This window comes from Apium graveolens, chromosome 6, assembly GCF_009905375.1.
Source record: "Apium graveolens cultivar Ventura chromosome 6, ASM990537v1, whole genome shotgun sequence".
Lineage (NCBI taxonomy): Eukaryota > Viridiplantae > Streptophyta > Magnoliopsida > Apiales > Apiaceae > Apium > Apium graveolens.
This window is the reverse complement of record NC_133652.1, coordinates 165,847,213-165,867,045: the sequence shown is the minus strand read 5'-3', so window position 1 is coordinate 165,867,045 and position 19,833 is coordinate 165,847,213. Positions and strand designations below refer to the sequence as shown.

The following is a 19,833-nucleotide window of genomic DNA, read 5'->3' as shown; positions in this document are numbered from 1 at the left end:
CCTTATTATCATACTTTTGAAACATATATATGGTTTGACATTTTGATAGACAAGAACACTCAAATATCATAAGTCTCATTAGATTAGAATTAAACCTTTCATCAATTTCTTCTGTGTTATCAGGTGTGCCTTAATATTTTGTATATGTTCATCTGTTTGTCATAATAACAAGTAGAATATCAAAATCACATGTATTGAAAAGCAGAAGATAAACAGTCACAATTTATAACATGCTTAAGAATAAAAGAGCAGTTAATCAGGCATCATAAGAGACATTAAGAAAGATATTTTCATTAATTAAAAGAGGATGAGTACAAAGTATAATTTATCAAATAACCCTAATTCCTAAAAGCTAGAACTACTCAATCTTCCTCTTCTTGACAACCTGCTCCTTCTTCACCGCTCTATGGTGAAAGATGCGAGACATGGAGCCTGTAAGAGAAATAATATTCTCTTGTAACTCAAGAGTTGACAGACATTGACGCTCCACCAACTCAGCTCGCCGTTCTTCTTGGAGAACAACTTCACTCGTGAAGAAGTGATGTTCGAGTTGATCATCCCATGAAAGATGATCATAAATCGAATCAGGAACTGGAGTGAGACCAAATACTTGACCATTGATACGGACTTGGAGTCTGAAGGGATCAAAGTACATTCTGCTCTCTACTAGGTTGGAGATAGGGAGATAAACTCCATTATTTCTGGTATAAAATTGATTTTAAGCCATGTATGTGGGTATGAGAAGAAGATGAGAAGTTGTGTTTAGAGTAGAGTAGATGACTTGTGAGATGACTTGCATGTCAATATAGGAGAGAACGAAGAAACAAAAGAGACATTTTGATAATCGGGCAATAATTACTACCGCATGCATGATCTTACGCGTATCCAGACATACAAAAGTAAAGTCTCCTTTTTAATATCATATTTCCAATATAAAAACAGATACTCAATTGTTTTTACAGATATGCACGTCATTAGTTACTATAAGTAAGCAAATAATAATTACTTACCCACTAGCAAATAGCTTCAAACCTGTAATTAAAATACCGATTAAAACAATATTTGAATAAATTCAAAATTTATCATCATAATATAATAGTCAAACAGAGTCTGACCATTATCAATATTTAATAAACAATTATCAGGATTTATCAGTCAACACAAGTTTGACCTATATCAGAATTTAACAACTACTGTCAGGACTTATTAGTCAAAATAAGTTTGACCAATATCAGAGCTTATACACATAATCAGAGTTTAACATGCAGCTGTAGGCTGGGATTAATAGAAGTTAATGGTATGCTTTCATGACATCATATTTTAACACTATGATCAGTATTTAGCAAGTACCGATACATAATAATAAGATACCATACTCTAACTATCAGTAGTTATTCCTTAATTATCAGAGTTTGAGATATGTCCTGATATCATTCCCAATTCATTCACCAATCTTGTGAAGGTGACTTCACATAGAGGCTTGGTGAATATATCTGCTAATTGCTGATCTATTGGAACAAAGACCAATTCCACTATACCTTCTTCCACATATTCCCTTATGAAATGGTACCTAATCCTGATATGTTTAGTCATCATATATTGTACTGGATTTCATGTTATTGCAATAGCACTTTGATTATTACAATATACAGGAATAACAGAATAATTTAACCCATAATCTAGTAACGGATTCTTCATCCATAGAATTTGAGCACAACAGCTTCCTGCAACAATATATTCAGCTTTCATAGTTGATGTGGAAATTGACTTTTGTTTTTTGCTAAACCAAGAAACCAGTCTGCCACCAAGAAATTTGCAGCTTCAAGAAGTGCTTTTCCTATCTATTTTGCATCCTGCAAAATCAGCATCTGAATATCCAATTAACTTAAAGTCTGAATCTCCAGGATACCATAATCCAAGATTTATGGTGCCTTTGAGATATTTAATTTTTTTTTCACAACTAATAGATGAGGTTCCCATGGATCAGCTTGGAACCTTGTACAGAGACAGGTAGCATACATGATATCAGGTCTACTAGCAGTCAAATATAGGAGTGAGCCAACCATACCTCTGTAGTTAGTTATATCTATTGATGAACCAATATTTAAATCTAACATGGTTGAAGTGGCCATGGGAGTTAATACAGTTGAGCTGTCTTGCATCCCAAATATTTTGAACAAATTTCTGGTGTATCTGGATTGATTATGAAGATCCCTTCATCGGTCTGGTTTACTTGTAACCCCAGAAAATAACTCAATTCTCCCATCATACTCATTTGATATCTAGACTGTATTAACTTTGCAAATCTCTCACAAAGTTTATCATTAGTAGAACCAAAAATGATATCATCAACATATATCTATACTAATAACAAGTCCTTACTATGGTATTTATAAAAGAGAGTTTTGTCAATTGTACCTCTTGTGAAACCACTTTCTAACAGAAATAGACCAAGTGTTTTATACCAAGCCCTTGGAGCTTGTTTTAGTGCATAGAGTGCTGTATCCAGAAGGTAGATATGATTAGGATATTTTGGATCAATGAACCTTGGAGGTCGTTCAATATAAACTTTCTCTTCAAGTTTACCATTTAGAAATACACTCTTTACATCCATTTGGAACACTTTAAACTTCTTGTGAGCAACATAGGCTAGAAAAATTCTGATTGCCTCAAGCCTTGCAACTGGAGAAAAAGTCTCATCATAATCAATGCCTTCTTGCTGTGAATAGCCCTTTGCAACCAGTCTTGCTTTATTTCTTGTAACTATGACCTCACTATCAGTTTTGTTTCTAAACACTCATTTTGTACCTACAACTGATCTGTTCTTTGGTCTGGGCACAAGAGTCCAGACTTTGTTCCTTTCAAATTCATTAAGCTCCTCTTGCATTGCTGTTATCCAGTAAGCATCTTGAAAAGCTTCTTCCACTTTCTTGGGTTCAGTTTGAGATAGAAAAGAATGATAGAGACATTTATTTTGAGTGGCTTTCCTGGTTCCTACACCACTATTAGGATTTCCAATGATTAAGTCAAGTGTGTGTGACTTAGACCATTTTCTTGTAGATAAATTTGACTCCTTGAAGAAGAACCTCCCCCTTGATCCATGAATTCTCTGTTATTTCTTTGACTTGTGCCACTATCATGTCCTGATGTTCCCCCCTGAATGAGTATTCCTATTGCTATCAGTATTTGACTCATCAAAATTTGAGAAATGAGAGTCTATTGACTTATTTGGTGATATTCCTTGAGTTGAATCACTTGTAGAAGACTCTAGATTTGAATCATATTACTCCCCCTCAACATATGCTTCAGTATTTAAAGAATTTCCACTGTCATATGGATCAGTAGAGCTTGGAATGACTTCAGGATTTACTGTAACAGGATTTTTTAGTGAATCAGAATTTAGTTGTTTGGCATATGGTACTTTATTTTCAAATCTCAACTTATCATGGTCATCTACATCTTCTAGACCTGTAATCTTCTTGTCATCAAAAGATACATGTATAGATTCCATGATTGTCCTTGTTCTCATATTGTAAACTCTGAAGGCTTTTGTAGACAATGGATATCCAACAAAAATACCTTCATCAGCTTTTAGATCGAATTTGGTAAGCTGCTCTGGATGAGTTTTGAGAACAAAACACTTGCAACCAAAAATGTGAAAGTACTTCAAATTTGGATTCTTTCCCTTCACCATCTCAAATGGTGTTTTTCCTTGACTTTTGATCAAAGTTGCATTTTCTGTGAAACAAGCAGTTTTCACAGCCTCAGCCCAAAAGTAGGTAGGCAATCTTGCTTCCTCTAGCATGGTTCTTGTAGCTTCTATGAGAGTTCTATTCTTTCTTTCAACAACTCCATTTTGTTGTGGAGTTCCAGGAGCAGAAAATTCTTGTTTTATCCCCTTGAATTTACAGAACTCTTCCATAGAACTGTTTTTAAATTTAATTCCATTATCACTTCAGATTATCTTCACTTTGTATGTTGATTCTTTTTCCAACTTTCTCACATGATCAAGAAAAATGGATGAAGATTCATCCTTGGTGTGCAAAAAGTACACCCATGTGTATCTTGTATATTGATCAACAATTACAAGTGCATACCTCTTCTTGGCAATCGATATAATATTGACTGAACCAAAGAGATCAATATGAAGTAGATGATATGGTTCAAGAATGGGGGATTCAGTTTTACTCTTGAAAGATATTTTCCTTTGCTTGGCTTTATGGCATGAGTCACATAAGCCATCAGGAGTAAACACTGCATTGGGAAATCCTCTTACAAGATCTATCCTCACAAGTTCATTTATATTGTTGAAGTTGAGGTGAGAAAGTCTTTTATGCCAGTTCCAACTGTCTTCCACAGATGCTCTACTAAGTAGACAAACTACTAATTCATTAGTATTTGTGAAGACCCTGGCTTCATATAAACTACCATATATTACACCAGTCATTACAATCTTGCCATCAGACTTACTGACAATATCACAATATTCTTCATAGAAAATCACATGGTAACCTCTGTCACAGATCTGACTCACACTGATCAAGTTATGCTTGAGTCCTGCAACCAGAGCTACATTTTTAATGATGACATTCCTAATTTTGATTTTTCCATATCCCAAGATTTTTCCTAAGTTACCATCTCCATAAGACACACTTGGGCTAGTTTTCTCCTTAAATTCTGATAGCAGTGATTTATAACCAGTCATATGTCCTGAGCATCCAATGTCCAAGACTAGAGAATTTCTCATGTTATCCTGCAATCAGTATTTAAAATCAGTTAGTGTCTTTAAGGACCCAGAATTGCTTGGATCCTTTCGCCTTTTTAAGTATGTTAACATATGCAGCAGAAGACTTCATATCTGAGTTTATGTTAACATTCTTACTATCAGTATTTACACATGTAGAAACAGATTTTGCGTTATTTAAAGAGGGTTTCATTTTATAATAATCATAATATAAACTATGACATACTCTACATATATAAATAGAGTGCCACATACTACCATAATGAAAACAAGGACTCTGTGGTTTATATCTAATTGTTCTATTCCTAACTATGATTTGAGAGGATTAATATTTATCTCTTTATTCTTCCTGCAAGAATTAGCAAGATGATTAGTATAATGACTCGTGTATTCTTTTTGAATTATTTAATTGTGCAATTATGGAAATTATTAAATAAATAAGATATGTGTGTTGGTTTTGACCGCTATGTGTTGTTTGATTATTATCCATATGTGATTTATAGTGTACCGGGTTATCCGCATAATTAATTATGGAGTCGTATTGAATTATTTCTAATTTCAAAAGTGGATTTAGTGCAAATTTATTTGCATAAATATTGGGGATAATTCTAAAATTGTTTTTATGATTTTATAATTACAATAATTATTTTTAGGATTTTATAAAATTGAGAATTTAATATTTTATTAATTATTTATCTTTAAATGATTTCTGAATGCTTTTATTTTTAAAATCCATATTTAATTCTAGATTTCTTCAAAAAATTATGAAACTCATATTTATTTAAGTTTGGAATATTCCGAGAATTTTAAAATTATTTTGGAAATTTTCGGGATTAATTTCACGCGCTCGTTGTTTCGCTTCATTGATAAAAGCAGATATAAAGTGCATTTTAAAAATCATTTTAAAATTCTAAAATTCATGTTTTTATTTACTTCGGGATATTTATAATATTATAAGATTATTTTCGCGATTTTCGGGAACTATTTTAAGAGCACCTCGATTCTTCTATTTACCGAAATGTGAAATAAAAACCGGGCTGCAGTCAGTAATGGGACACGTGTTCCTTTCCTGTTAAACCAGCAAGCAACGTGGCAGCAGCTGAGTAATTGAATAAGAAAATGAATTTATATAATCAAATTTTTTTTATTTTTTTCATTATCCTCTCATCTCTCCTCTCGGTTCTCTCTCATCGATATCTCTTTCTCCTGATTTCTCTTGTGATTTATTTCATTACTCCTTTATCTTCTCCCCATCATTCCTTTCCTTATTGTGCCTTGTGTTCCCAGAGGTGGTGCCGCCCGTTTCCGGTGTCTCCGCCGCCGCCCTTCCTTTAACTTCCAGTGAGGAGGTACGGTGGCGCGGTGTGCGCCTGTTTCGAATAAACCCTTATGATTATTCGGATTTTATTTTTTGAAAAAGTTATCAGTTAGTTATCGGTGGAGCTCGTTAGGAAAATCTAAATTTTTGTCAGGTACCGACGAATTTTACCGCCGTCGGCGATGAGCCTCGGTGAGCCGACGGTGGACGGTGATGAATTTATTCTGAGTCCTAATATGAATAAAAATATAAAATGCGAATAAGAGTAATAGTTAAATAATATCCGTGATTGGTATTTGTGCAATTAGATTGTGATTTGGATTGTCATTGTAGTTGTTGTGAATTGATTTGACGTCGATATTGTGTTCGACGGGTAGTCCAATAAACAAAGGAGGCGCTGCCCGATTTCCGGGAAACTAAATTACGTAAATAAGGGAACGTATCCGATGATTATCGAGACGTTGAGTGACTATATATATATGTGTGTATGTGTTTATACGAATTTTGTTACATGATGTGATGAAATATTTCGCCTAATCGATAACCCTGATTTCATAAAATAAAAAGTATATGTATTTTCCGAAAACGAACACCAAACCAATCTTTAAGATATGAACCGTATTTGTTGCGTATGTTATTACAATATTCATAATTATGAGTCAGATTTGAATATCGTTGGGTAAGAATTAGTATCAAGGATATGTCAAGCATACCTAGACGCCTAACGTAGGGTATTTCCACCCTGTAGGTTATAGTCGGGAACCTGAAAGTGGACGATGGACTAAAGTTAACATAGTGGTCAGTCGACGAGCTCAGTAAAGTTTCAACAGAAAGACCTGAGTGTCGAAGTCGAATTTAATGGGATCTAGTGGTTGGACGTTAGGACCTGAGCAACAGAGTCAGCTCAGAGTTGATCAGTAAGGCAAGTATTTCTGAACTTTTCTTGAAGATATGTATTACCAATGTTTTGAACTGTGTTATCATGTCGCTAGTATTCAAAATAACTCATGTTTTATATTGCAAGAACTTTAAACCATTTAACCTTGAGCCCTGATTTTCTTGATCTTGAGCCATAAGCCTCATTCTTTGTAATCCGTCCTTTGTTGATCTTCAGACACCAAACCATACAAATATAATACTACTCCCCAAAGGTATAACTACCAAACACCAAACACTGAAAGAGAATGATTTGAAAACACAGAAACTTTTATATTCTAATCATTCTTAATAACATCAAAGAGCCATATCCTGAAAAATCATTACTGGTCTAATACCTGACCCTTGTACAAACTGAAAACCGTTTCTTATACATACCCTAATATATCCTTGAGATATCCATGAGTTTCCTTATGTTTTTATGCAAATGTTTAACCATCATTGATTATGATCTTATTTTATGGAATCATATTGTTATCATATGGAACTGCTTTAGGATTGGATAGTTTTTATTTATGTGGACCAGATTCGTGGTCAGACCATACCAATGGTCAAGTTAGGCCAATGTGTGCCTTGGATCTAGTAATTGGAGCAGTGTTGTGTGCTTGCTTGGGGTTAGTGCGTGACTGATCAACAGCCTAACCTTGGTTTTTAAAACTTAAAATGAATATCCAATTCTAATGATTAGTTAAAAAGAAACTTGATTCCTTTGAATCATCTCATTTGATCATTGTTTAACTTCAGTTATCGTTATCATGACTTGCTGAGCTAGTCAGCTCACCCTTGCGATTCTTTTATATATTTTACAGTTGAAAAGAATATGGATGATAGTGAAGTTCCTCAGTCCAAAGTGCGGGCTAAGGTTACAGTCGAGTTGGATCGAGCTAGCAGAAGTTTCATGCGGTAAAGAGATAGTTAGTTTGTAAGAATGATTCTATTATCAATTGTAAGTTAAATTAGTGGGGATTTGGTACGATGTAATAAATTAAGGTTGTGGCTTGTGTTCATACTTTAACCTATTGCGATCCGTGGTTTTGTGAAGCAGGGTCATTATAAATAATATTTCTTATACAGGTTGATATATTTTGTTTGTGTTGTGGACCCCAAACTTCTGACCCGGGTTTGGAGGGCACCACAGGTTGGTATCAGAGCTACAGGTTATAAGTCACCGAAACAAGCCTAGATTGTTGGGATTGGGTAGAGGGTTAGGAATATGAATAGGAAATAGAAAGATAAGATGATGTGAGGTTGAGTGCGATGGTATAGTAGGTCTCCGGCATGGTTCATATTGTGATTCGGGATTCTCAGCTTGCGACATGATTTTCGAACAACGACAATGGCAAATCTTGATTCCCCGGTGTCATTTGATCATTTGGAGCTTTCCGTTCGAGGATCGTTATCTTCTCTCAGATTGGATTTGCACCTTGTTCCTTTACCAGCATTAATGGTACTACCTTCTCTTATAACGGTTGCACTTCTTTAAGCTATTCTACGCTACTTTTCCACCTCTTGATATGAGATTACCTATTCAAGAACCTCCATCTGGTTATTCTTGTTTCACTGGACATTCGGCTGTGAGTGTATCTCTTTAGTTTACCCTACATCCTGTTCTATACCCCCAGTTTAGAACTTGTCCTATGAAGCGATTGTACCTACGAGGATGGATTTGAGAGTTACAGTAAATGGTGAGCGCTTGAGTTATAAATCAAGGTGAGACGAAGTTTAGAGAGGAGATTTAAGTGTTTTAGAGGATAGCTGCTATCGGGTTAAAAGAAGCCCTTAGTGACTAAGCCACCCGTGAATAATTATGGGATGAACTAGATGAATTTTGAAAGAGTAAGAAAGAAAAGTATAAACCTGGAATTTTTGTGAAATTAAATGATGATGATATGATAAATGCGATATGTAAAGTAGTAATGTGATGTGGTACGGGTAAACTTTGTTCTATGAAATAGACTTGTTGACTATTGGATAGCCTGTTTTACTTAACTACTACAACGATAATGTTGGGAGTATTACCAGTATGGGAGCCTTGATGTGAAGCTACGAATAAGATAACATGCAACGATAATTGAAGTTTTCATCGATTAAGGAAGGAAAATGGACCCAATAAAGGAGAAAAGGTAGATTGGAGTGAATGAATTTTTATGTAATTGTTTCTTTAATATGGTACCTTGTTATAGGTCGGAAGGACAACAACCAACTCATATAGTAAGGACAACCAGGTTTGTGATTTTCCAAACTTTTAAAACAAGTTTTCGAAAAAGATCTTCCTTTACAAATTTCTAAAAGTCTTTTTGAATAAAATGATTTTTAAACATTGGTTGTCAAGTTACTACTTGAGTTTCTTCTTTGTTAGAAAGTCCGGATTACCTGGAAGAATGCTGTTTCAGACTTAGTATTGTTAATTCAGAGGACAAAGTGATCCGTGATTATGAAGAAGTTGGTTATTTTTAACAGAAAGGTACAATATTGTTTGATAAGATTAACAACAAGATCAGTGTACAGAGCAATTACTCATCCAATTACAGGACTATTCAAGTTCAAAGAATTCACTGATCTAACAGAAGTCTGAGTATGACTGAAGGAGATTGAGAAGATTTCCAGATTTCCTAAAAAGAAGAATATTACTAACACAAAGATCGCTATGTTGAATGCTTCGGGGTTATTCTAAATTAAAAAAGGAAACTCAAGGTTGTCTGGTAGGGACGTCATTATGATTGAGTTGTTAAAGTATTATATGCAGAGGTGTGATGTTAAAGACGCAAGACGTGACAAGTAAGAATCTACCATAGTGCTTAATTTGCGAAGGCATTTCAACGTACTTTCTAAAAGTTATTATATGAAACAATGGAGATATGATCGAACAAGCTCGAAAGATGAATACAAGTGAAATCTGGATGGTGACCAATGGTATCATTCTTGTCTTCAATATTATAGCATATATTCCCTTTTTGATTCCTATATAAGTATGAACTTCTTTTCTTAAATACACTCCTTGCTATGATATTGAAAAGGAGGATATTGCATTCCTTTCAAATTTAATTATTTCCCTCAATTTTTGCTTTCTGATTGGGACAAACAGTGTCATGGTGAGACACTTTGTCAGAATGACGAAGAGTCGAGTGGGACGCCACCTAATCATATGCTGTATGCCATATGGTACGAAAGACTGGCCATCTTAAGTACCAATGTGGTTGTCTTATTCATATTCAAATTCTTACTTCTTTTTTCTTTTCAACTCTAATTTTTGTTGAATTTTGAATCTTTCTAGTCGTTTCGTTGTATGGACGTTCTTTGCAAGAAGTTTTTAAACAGAAATCAACGTATACTGAATCAAGTGGACGAAGTTCCATCTACGTCTTCTGCATGGGAAGGAAATAAGGGCACCTGGCGAGGATTGTAAATCACTAGCCCCAGTCAGGGATGCACTAAGAATCAAGGGAATCTACTCCAATTAGGATACGTCTTCGAGAACGAGATATGCGACTTTCTTGTGAAATATGTTGTTCAAATCACGGACATGACAACATGGATGACGATGGTAAGTATCTTATGCGTTAAAGTATTAAAAGATGTGAGAGAAACTTAATTGTTTATCTCTCAAGGTTTTGTAGATGAGATGAATTACCCTGTTGAATTGATAAGATTGTGATTAAAGGACTAGCAAGTCAAGAACGTGTAGTTGTTAAAATAAGTGAGTACCAATGGTGAAATTGAAATTCCTGGCAATAAGTTGTGTAGAATTAATATCCTGGAAGGTAAGTGGATTTGATATTATTCTAAGGAATGGATTGACTACTAAAGCGTGATGTCCAGACAGACCGTCGTGACGAAAAGATAATTCTGAGGATGCCAAATGAGAAGGTGAGGAGGTTCAGAAGATAAAAGAAGGTAACGAATTTGTTAATGATAATTACGGTGATCAAGATATGAGCATTACGGTGATTATGGAATACATAAAAGTCGGAAGCAAACAAAGTATGAAGATTTTTATAGTAATTAAGGAATTTCAAGATATGTTTTTGGATGAGTTATCAACATTTCCTTCGGATATAGAAATTGAGTTCGTGACTGATTTAGCACCTGAAATAAAGCCAGTGTCCAAGGCTCCGCACAGAATGGCGCCAGTTAAAGTGAAGGAGTTAGCAAAGTGAATGCAAGAAATGCTAGAAGAAGAAACGATTAGACCTAGGGTACCCCATAAGGTGCACCGGTATTAAATGTTAATAAGAAAGATGGAAGTATGTGATTATACGTCGACTAGCAAGAGCTCAACAAGTTTACTATCAAGAGCAAGTATCTATTACCTTGACCCAATGATTTGTTTGATCAAACGAAGGAAGCAAAGCACTTTTATAAGACTGATTTAAGACTTGGTATTTCACCAATGGAAGATTAAACCTATGGATGTATCAAGGATAATTTTTAGAACTAAGTACTGTTCTCGTATTGTCATTAACCAATATACCAGTAATATTTGAATTGGATGGACAGCACCTTTAAGGAATAAAGAAAGGCCAAAATGTACCAATAAAAGTAAGGAGTTCTACCATGGACCAGTTATTATTGAAAATTTGTGCAAGATTTCTTGGAAGTTGCAATACCTTGGACGAAGCTAACCGGGAAAAGCAAGAAGTTTTGTGAAATGGAGAAGGATGAAGGGAAAGTTTTGCGGAATTAAATGAATGAATGGTTTCAGCACCTGTTTTATAAATTTAAAAGTATCAAGGAGGTTTGGTAAATTATAGTGATGCTTCTCATTAGGGAATAGGAAGTGTGTTGATGCAGCACAATAGAGTTATTGTAGATGCATCCAGACAACCGAAACCTTATGAGTAGAAGTATCCTACCCATAATTTGGGATTAATAGTAATAATATTTGTTTTGAAAGATTGGGAAACATGATATGTATGGAGAAAGGTGTAAGATCTATACGGATTATAAGAAGTTGAAGTATGTATTCACGAGGAAAAGTAAAGATAGAGGAAAGCGATAAATAAAAAGGAGAGAATGAACATAGAGACTACATCAGAAGAATTAACTATAGGATTCTCGAAGTTAGAATTGGAAGCTAAAGTTCATAATCCAAAAGGAAGAAAGATGGATAGTGTGACCTTTCAGTTGAAGTTGTGAAGGGAAAGATAAAATGTCAAGAGAAGATAATGGATCACGATGTTAGTAGTTTGAAAAAGGAAATTTATGCGCCCAAGAGAACGATCATGATATCCCCGGGTTCTCTTCCAGCACTTGGAAGTTACAAGTAGAAGAATTAAGAAATGAGATGCCACAGGGAATTCATAGTATAAAGTATATACTCTATTGAAGAGATGCCAAAATATATGGAAATAAAAGAAAAACAGCGATAACCAGGTAAAAGAAGGATATTTCAAAATGAATTAGAAAGTGTTGGACACGTCAAAGAATTAAGGTGAATTATTGGAGGCCTAATGGATAAGGCAGACCCATGGAATAGTTTTACAAGAAGTGAATCGTGAAAGGTACCAGTGATGTTCACGGAGAAAAGGAATGAAATTATAAGAGTATGTACTGATTGTCGGGAGTTTAACAAAACAATGAATAAGAAGAAGTGAGACCCTATAAATAATTGATTACTTATGAGACCTAATTTAAGAAGTGTGTTATGTATTGAAAATTAACTTAAGATCTGACCTGAGAAAATATCAGAGATTACGATCAAAGTGAGTTCAGAGCATTGCAAGCTCTGATGATATTATGTGAAATGACAAGTGTATTAGGTGGCTATAAGGAATTAAGGAACGTGGTGTATAAGGAATACTTGGGTAAGCGAATTGTATTTATTGATAACATCCTCAGTTATTCAAAGAATAAGAAAGCCTGCATGGAATGCCCAAGGATTTTTCTCCAAAGATCAGAAGGAAAGCAACTATACGTTAGTCTTCAAGAATGAAATTTTGACTAAGGTTAACTAAAGATTCTGAATTAATCCATTAACAACTACCTAAGCAAAGCCGTATGGTAACAGATGCCTTATGTCGACAGAAAGGATTGGATGTAATTAAGACCACCGAGGAGTTAGTAAACGAATTGGAAAGAGTAGAATCTGAAACTCAAATACTTAAAGATGATAATATATGAATATATGAGATTACTTTCCAGCCTTAACTAATGGAGAAAAGTAAAAGATATTTAAATGTTTGGAAACCAAGTTGAAAACGAGTACCGCCTATCATCCTTGAATAGAGAATCAAGGTACAAAAATGATTCAGAAAAGGTAAATATGTTGAGAGGTGGAGTTTTAAGGAAACACTGGAATGATCATTTATCAGCGATGTCAGCTTTGGAATGCCACTTTACCAAGCTTCATGTGAATGCAAGTGTAGGTCCCCATTTCTATTGAAATAAAGTGGGAGAAAGAAATTTGTCAAATTCTAAGTTAGATTAGCACACCAAGAGCGTAATGAGATTGATTGAAGCAGCTCAGAGTAGACAAAGAAAGAAGGCGAAATTATATTGAGAAAGAATATGAATATAGAAATAGGACCAGTAGTGTTAGTAAAAGTATCATCTTGTAAGAAACTGGATAAGTCTAATTAGAAGGGACAGGTTAAGTCCTAATATTAGTGAACCATTCAAGGTATGGATAAATACATATAAGGTTGTTCGTGAATGATATGACCGTCACACCAGTGTGTACACCTAATGTATTTTACTTGTCAATATTCAAGTAATAAGTATTGGGTTTGAATTAAGTGATTTATCAGGAGCCAATGGGGCTCTTGTCCAAGTTGTTCTGCATATAAGTGATCAATCCAAATTCTTGATCGTTAAAGGCAAGTCCTTGGAAATGAGTGCATACCTATTGTGAGTACGTTTGAACCCTCGAGTAGAAGGGTCTACTTAGAAATTTGAGTTAGATATGCTTGACAAATATCCTCACTTAATTAGTTAGACCAGATTATGAGGACATAATCCTTTTAAGAGGGGAAGGATATAATGACTCGTGTATTCTTTTTGAATTATTTAATTGTGCAATTATGGAAATTATTAAATAAATAAGATATGTGTGTTGGTTTTGACCGCTATGTGTTGTTTGATTATTTTCCATATTTGATTTATAGTGTACCGGGTTATCCGCGCAATTAATTATGGAGTCGTATTGAATTATTTCTAATTTCAAAAGTGGATTTAGTGCAAATTTATTTGCATAAATATTGGGGATAATTCTAAAATTGTTTTTATGATTTTATAATTACAATAATTATTTTTAGGATTTTATAAAATTGAGAAATTAATATTTTATTAATTATTTATCTTTAAATGATTTTCTGAATGCTTTTATTTTTAAAATCCATATTTAATTCTAGAATTCTTCAAAAAAATATGAAACTCATATTTATTTAAGTTTGGAATATTCCGAGAATTTTAAAATTATTTTGGAAATTTTCGGGATTAATTTCACGCGCTCGTTGTTTCGCTTCATTGATAAAAGCAGATATAAAGTGCATTTTAAAAATCGTTTTAAAATTCCAAAATTCATGTTTTTAATTACTTCCGGATATTTATAATATTATAAGATTATTTTCGTGATTTTCGGGAACTATTTTAAGAGCACCTCAATTCCTATATATACCGAAATGCCAAATAAAAACCAGGCTGCAGTCAGTAATGGGACACGTGTTCCTTTCCTGTTAAACCAGCAAGCAGCGTGGCAGCAGCTAAGTAATTGAATAAGAAAATGAATTTATATAATCAAATTTTTCTTTATTTTTTTCATTATCCTCTCATCTCTCCTCTCGGTTCTCTCTCATCGATATCTCTTTCTCCTGATTTCTCAAATGATTTCTTTGATTACTCCTTTATCTTCTCCCCATCATTCCTTTCCTTATTGTGCCTTGTGTTCCCAGAGGCGGTGCCGCCCGTTTCCGGTGTCTCCGCCGCCGCCCTTCCTTTAACTTCCGGTGATAAGGTACGGTGGCGCGGTGTGCGCCTGTTTTGTGTGGTTGATTGTGCGTGCTTGCTGTGTGATTACGATTCTATGTTGCATGTGAACTGACTGCGTTTTGTTTCTTCCTCGTGTTTCTAAATTCTGGCGATTATTCGCCGCTGTCCTGTGGCTGTTGTTCGATGTTCGTGAATATAAATTGTATACTCTGTAGTTCTGATATACAGTGTTTATCTCAGATTATTGATGATTACTTATTCGATAATTTTCTGAAATTCTGAAATGAATATTTAATATATTTATTCAGATTATTTTCCTAGATATGTCGAATAAACCCTTATGATTATTCGGATTTTATTTTTTGAAAAAGTTATCAGTTAGTTATCGGTGGAGCTCGTTAGGAATATCTGAATTTTTGTCAGGTACCGACGAATTTTACCGCCGTCGGCGATGAGCCTAGGTGAGCCAATGGTGGACGGTGATGAATTTATTCTGAGTCCTAATATGAATAAAAATATAAAATGCGAGTAAGAGTAATAGTTAAATAATATCCGTGATTGGGATTTGTGCAAATAGATTGTGATTTGGATTGTCATTGTAGTTGTTGTGAATTGATTTGACGTCGATATTGTGTTCGACGGGTAGTCCAATAAACAAAGGAGGCGCTGCCCGATTTCCGGGAAACTAAATTACGTAAATAAGGGAACGTATCCGATGATTATCGGGACGTTGAGTGACTATATATATATGTGTATGTGTTTATATGAATTTTGTTACATGATGTGATGAAATATTTCGCCTAATCGATAACCCTGATTTCATAAAATAAAAAGTATATGTAGTTTCCGAAAACGAACACCAAACCAATCTTTAAGATGTGAACCCGATTTCTTGCGTATGTTATTACAATATTCATAATTATGAGTCAGATTTGAATATCGTTGGGTAAGAATTAGTATCGAGGATATGTCAAGCATACCTAGACGCCTAACGTAGGGTATTTCGACCCTGTAGGTTATAGTCGGGAACCTGAAAGTGGACGATGGACTAAGGTTAACATAGTGGTCAGTCGACGAGCTCAGTAAAGTTTCAACAGAAAGACCTGAGTGTCGAAGTCGAATCCAATGGGATCTAGTGGTTGGACGTTAGAACCTGAGCAGCAGAGTCAGCTCAGAGTTGATCGGTAATAGTTGTAAAGCCTTGTAAGGGAAGTATTTCTGAACTTTTCTTCAAGATATATATTACCAATGTTTTGAACTGTGTTATAACATGTCGCTAGTATTCAAAATAACTCACGTTTTATATTGCAAGAACTTTAAACCATTTAACCTTGAACCCTGATTTTTTTGATCTTGAGCCATAAGCCTCATTCTTTGTAATCCGTCCTTTGTTGATCTTCAGACACCAAACTATACAGATATAATACTACTCCCCAAAGGTATAACTACCAAACACCAAACACTGAAAGAGAATGATTTGAAAACACAGAAAATTTTATACTCTAATCATTCATAATAACATCAAAGAGCCATATCCTGAAAAATCATTACTGGTCTAATACCTGACCCTTGTACAAACTGAAAACCGTTTCTTATACAGACCCTGATATATCCTTGAGATATCCATGAGTTTCCTTACGTTTTTTTGCAAATGTTTAACCATCATTGATTATGATCTTGTTTTATTGAATCATATTGTTATCATATGGAACTGCTTTAGGATTGGATAGTTTTTATTTATGTGGACCAGATTCATGGTCAGACCATACCAATGGTCAAGTTAGGCCAATGTGTGCCTTGGATCCAGTAATTAGAGCAGTGCTGTGTGCTTGCTCGGGGTTAGTGCGTGACTGATCAGTTGCCTAACCTTGGTTTTTAAAACTTAAAATGAATATCCAATTCTAATGATTAGTTAAAAAGAAACTTGATTCCTTTGAATCATCTCATTTGATCATTGTTTAACTTCAGTTATTGTTATCATGACTTGCTGAGCTAGTTAGCTCACCCTTGCGATTCTTTTATATATTTTACAGTTGAAAATAATATGGATGATAGTGAAGTTCCTCAGTCCAAAGTGCGGGCTAAGGTTCCAGTCGTGTTGGATCGAGCTAGCAGAAGTTTCATGCGGTAAAGAGATAGTTAGTTTGTAAGAATGATTCTATTATCAATTGTAAGTTAAATTAGTGGGGATTTGGTACGATGTAATAAATTAAGGTTGTGGCTTGTGTTCATACTTTAACCTGTTGCGATCCGTGGTTTTGTGAAGCAGGGTCATTATAAATAATATTTCTTATACAGGTTGATATATTGTGTTTGTGTTGTGGACCCCAAACTTCTGACTCGGGTTTGGAGGGCGCCACAATTAGTACTGCCACAGTTCAAGCATGTCTTTTTAGGTGCATTGGGAGCAGTTACATAATTACCATTCTTATTAACACCTACCTTGTCATTCCTATTTTTCCTAGGCTTTTTCTCCTTAATTTTAATGTGTAATTCCTTCAGCTTTTGCTTAAGCTGTTTTTGAGTCATTGATAAGTGGCATTTTATATCACTTAGAGCATCTCATAACGGCTTGAATTGGTGTCTTGAACTCAAGTATTTTGTGTATTTGATGCGTTTTCTAGTGTTTTTGCATTTCAGGGTATAACTTGCTTAGGTAGGTGGTTTTCATCAAATAAAGCTTAAGGAAGTGCTTGGAATCAGTCTAGGGGTGATAAGCGAAGAAATCAGCAAAAACAAAAGCAAAATAAAGTATTTTCCAGAAGGGTAGCACGCGACCTCGCGCTAGGAGCAGGCGACCGCGTGCGTACGGAATTTCAGAATCTGGATTTTATTAATTCAAGTACAATTGGGCTTCTGTTGGCGCTGGTTCTCTTGGGCTATTATATAAACCTTATGGGAAGACATTTTCTTTATCAAGAGCAAGGGCAAGAAGATTGAGAAAACCGTTTTAGTACGCAACAACGAAGAAAAGGAAGCATACGTTTATCTTGAGATTCTTTTAATTCATTGAAACAGTGGATGCTAGTTTTCTTTATGCTTTGAACCTTAATACTCTTGTGATGTACTTCATTATTTATTTAGTATTTTTTTAGCCTTATATCATTGAGTTATTATCATGCTTTCATATGAACCCTTGGTGACGATGAGTTCTATTATGGGCTAATCGTGATCATGGGATCCTAGCAGATTTACTATGGAAATCTTTAGTTAATTGTTTAATACCTTGGTATGTGATAATTGTATGATATCTAGTATAGGTTGTTATTATTCGTCTTATATGCGTCGCGAACATGTAAGATAGCATGTTAATCTCTTGTGAAGTGACATTGAATCTTGAGATTTAGAACTTGCCATGCTAGCATAGGTTCATGTATTGTATGCATGATTAGTGGGTAACTCTAACTGTTTTACTTGCTCTGTGTAATCATCATGAATAACTTGCACTTAAATCGTTATGTTGTCAAATTCTGTAGACATATAGGGTCTCAACATAATTGATGCCTATTCAACTTCTATCTTAATTGTGGATGCTTGGTAGAATGGTATTCGTACAATGAAAGTTGGCGTTTATCAGTTTCGTGTTGTTCGATTAATATCATCACCATTACATCATAAGGTTAATAACAATAACTATTGAATGAAGTAGTAATGAATTTAGGATCTCATGTGTGTTTAATATTGTTAATTCAAGTGTTTAATTCTCGTAGTAATTATTAGTTTACCAACCTTAATTGTTATTGTCTTGGCATTAAAGAATAATCATACATTGGTGAGTAAGTGTTAATTAAATATAATTAATCAGAGTGTCTGTGGGAACGAACTAGAAATCATTCTATATTACTTGCGAATGTGTATACTTGCGTGATTTATTTACCGTATGCTTTGTGCCTAACAAGTATTTGGCGCCGCTGCCGGGGATTCGGTGTTAATTTGTTTAGTTTGCGTACTTTTCATCAGTGGTCATTAGGATTCATTGATTAAGACTCGTTACTTACTGCTTCCGGTTGTGTTTTAGGTACTCTAGAGAGCGTTTATGCAAACACGTTCTCGAACTCGCAAGAGAAATCTAGATAAAGCTGAGGAGACAGATAAAGATCTTGACTTTTTGGAGAAGATAGTTTTTGAAGATTCAGATAAAGAGAGTGAAAAGAAAGAACCTGAAACAATGGGTGATCGTCTAGCTCAAGCTGATCAAGCTCTTATGGACTTTTCTCGGCCTAAAATTGATGACATTCAGTCAAGCATCATTCATCCGGCTATTCAGGCCAATACTTTTGAAATCAAGCCGGGCACTATTCAGATGGTGCAGAATTCTATTTCATTCAGAGAGGCTGCGACTGAAGATCCCAACATACATATCAGGAATTTTGTCGAGATCTTTAGTACTTTCAAATATAATGGTGTCACTAATGAGGCTATCAAGATGAGGCTTTTCTCATTCTCTCTGAGGGACAAAGCTAAGGACTGGTTACATTCTTTACCAGCTGGGTCCATCACCACTTGGGAAGATCTTGTGCAAAAGTTTTTGGTGAAGTTCTATCCAATGGCCAAAACTGCAGCTATGAGGAGTGCTCTTACTCAGTTTGCGCAGCAACCAGGAGAATCTATGTGTGAAGCTTGGGAGCGCTACAAAGAGATGTTGAGAAAGGGTCCACATCATGGGATGCCTGACTGGATGGTGATCACTGGTTTCTACAATGGTTTGGGGGTCCAATCTCGACCCATGCTCGATGCAGCTTCTGTAGGCGCCTTGTGGAACAAAAGCTATACTGAGGCCTATAATCTCATTAAAACTATAGCTGCAAATGAGTATCAAAACCCAACTCAAAGGATGATGCATGGGAAAGTAGCAGGTATTCTGGAAGTTGATGCAGCTACAACTATTGCAGCACAGCTCACGACACTG

At 35.0% G+C, this 19,833-nt stretch overlaps 1 non-coding gene across 1 annotated transcript; it reads right to left on the bottom strand.

Annotated features, from left to right (window-relative positions):
* Window positions 1-19,484: 19,484 nt before the first annotated feature.
* Window positions 19,485-19,592, bottom strand: LOC141669666 (small nucleolar RNA R71). Its single transcript, XR_012553934.1, has one exon. It is a non-coding gene; the product is annotated as a small nucleolar RNA R71 (small nucleolar RNA).
* Between the last annotated feature and the right edge of the window lie 241 nt (window positions 19,593-19,833).